The sequence below is a fragment of the Arachis duranensis genome, chromosome 2, assembly GCF_000817695.3.
Source record: "Arachis duranensis cultivar V14167 chromosome 2, aradu.V14167.gnm2.J7QH, whole genome shotgun sequence".
In the NCBI taxonomy this organism is placed as follows: domain Eukaryota; kingdom Viridiplantae; phylum Streptophyta; class Magnoliopsida; order Fabales; family Fabaceae; genus Arachis; species Arachis duranensis.
In genome coordinates, this window is record NC_029773.3 from 7,380,380 (window position 1) to 7,382,985 (window position 2,606).

Here is a 2,606-nt window from a genome sequence, read left to right on the forward strand (position 1 = left end):
TTATTAAAATTTATAAATAACTGTAAAGTTAATATTAATACAAAATAAAAAAAATACTTAATATAGAAACTAGAAAGAAAAAAAGTACATACTATATACAGCAATAAATTAAGTCTTCTGTATCTTTCGTTTCAAATATCAGATCATTGAAAATAAAAGTCAAGAATAAAAAATATATAACTAAAAAGTTACATAAAAGCATAAACTACTGTTAGATAAATGATGTCCTTAATCACCTAAGACATAAGACAGAACAGGTGGCGTAATTGATGGTTTTGAAGTGGATTCCAATTATCGATTGACCTTTGAGTAATTGTAAAGTTCCTAGAAGCAATGATCCAAAAGTCACTATCCTCTAATTTTTTTTAACATATATGTGGACAATCAAACTTCCAACAAGTACTGCACCACATGCATTTTCTTCCCTTAATTTTATAACTACTAAACCTTTATTCAGCTTTTCAAAATCTTAAATTAACCTCCCCTCATCATTATTTTTAAGGATAAGTCTAAATAGTTGTGTTAGTTGTTTGGTGTAAACCTATTAAATATATTTCGAATACGACATATCTTTTATGCTTATTTAATATGTATATTTTTATATTTAATTGTGTTTTAATAAAAATATTTTTTTAAATATATTTAAATATCATTATGTACTAGTATTATTATTTATTAAAATAACAATTATTTTAAATATTTTATATAATTAAAAAATATTAAAAAAATTTTTGTTTTAATAATTAATTAAAAAATTAATTTATATTTTAATATTAATAAAATATTAAAATATCATTACGGTTTATCTAAAAAATATTTTATATTTTATATGTATGCGTGTCCCCGTGTTAGGTAAGATTTTAAAATTTGCGTGTCGGCGTGTCCCGTGTCGTGTCGTGTCCCGTGTCCGTGCATCATAGCTTTTAAAAATTATTTTTTTAATCCGAACTGTTAAGGATGCCCAACCTTTCTTCATTGACAAGAACGATGAACCCTTTTTTCATTGTATTGGGAAGAGAGACCAGTAATAGCCAAGTATAATGTAGATGATTTAGATGAGCTCGAAAAGAGTGTAATTGGCTTATTTCAAGAGTATTAGGGCTGGCCTCCCTATTTAGACACCAAAAAATTCTTACGGGATCGCAGCCAACTCTAGTCCGAACTAGGTAGCCATCCTTTCTTTTACTTATAAATTCTTGTTGTAAAATTGTGTTGGCGGCTAATGTGTCTTTATTTGCAAAAAAAGTGGCTTCTAAGTCGGCTGCCATTAAGACACTTCGGGCCACCAGAAAGAACGTTGTGGCTCGGGACATACAACTAAAAGAAGCTGGTGATGCTGTTGCTCGGCCTTCTCCCTCAAAGTCAGAGTCGGGTGCGTCAGCTTCGTGGAAGGTTATACCCATCATTCCGTTTCGGCCAATTCTCTTTATCTCCACCACTGATAGTGTTGTGGCCTGTCCTCATCCTTCTTCCTTCGAACCGAATCCCAAAAGGTAAAAGACTGCAGAGTAGGAAACCATATACGACAGGGGCTTTGATGGGCTTGCATGGAGCGAAAAACATATTCTCCCTCATAGCCATATTAGTATGGATGATGTGTCCCTCAAAAACCATCTTCAGCTCCTGGCCCGAGGTAGAATTCGGACAGCAGACGTGTGTGCAGCCTTGGCCAAAGAGTTGGAGAAAACTTTCCTTAGCGCCACCCACAGCTCCTTGGTGGCTACCTAAGTCGAGGTGGTTTCATTGGAGGAGACAAAAAAGGAGCCTGAAGAGGAGAGGGATACATTGTTATTCGACTTGGGCAAAGCTCAGGCCAAGGCAAAACAGGCGGAGACGGCTTTGGCTGTCATTTGAGAATGAAGGCGGAGGAGAGCTACACCCGTGTCTTCGATAAAATATCAAAATATCATTAAGATTTATTTAAAAAATACTTTATATTTTATATGTATATGTGTCCATGTGTCTTATAAGATTTTAAAATTTGCATATCAGCATATCTCGTATCGTATCATGTGCCGTATCCATGTCGGTATTCATGCATCATAGGTTTAATGAAACATTCTAATTATTAGTTAACCATCTTTCCCTTCAGTTTATGAATATCGTTCTAATCAAAGAAAAAAATAGCTAAACTGTAATATAACAAAATTAAAATAAAGTAACAATTGTAAGGCTAAATTATGTTCATTAAAATTATAAAATGATAATTAATTTAAAATATACTAACCTTTTAAAAGGACACATGTATAGTAATAAAACGAATAAAGTAAATTAATAGAAACACTCTTTTTTTTTCTTCTAAGCATTTCCTCACGAATTAGTTTTAATTAATAAACAAACTACACAAGAAGACTGAAAATAGAAATCATAATAAGTCGTGGACCAAGTCTACCACGGCATGCATGCTAACTGCGCCGAAATTGACCTTTTCAAAGTCAAAAGACAGTGAGTACTTCTTATTATTAGTTTCCTCTTTAGTTTAAAGGTATAATTGCTCATTCTAGAATAAATTTGTATAATTTATTTTGAACGTTTTGTTCTTCTATTAATAAAAAAATATAATTAATAATTGAATAATAAATCTTGTATATATAAAAAATAAGTGA

General features: G+C 31.7%; 1 protein-coding gene across 1 annotated transcript in view; it reads left to right on the forward strand.

Annotated features, from left to right (window-relative positions):
• The window catches only part of LOC107473242 (acid phosphatase 1), a 5,949-nt gene that overhangs the window by 2,208 nt on the left and 1,135 nt on the right, over positions 1–2,606 (forward strand). The window lies entirely within an intron of this gene.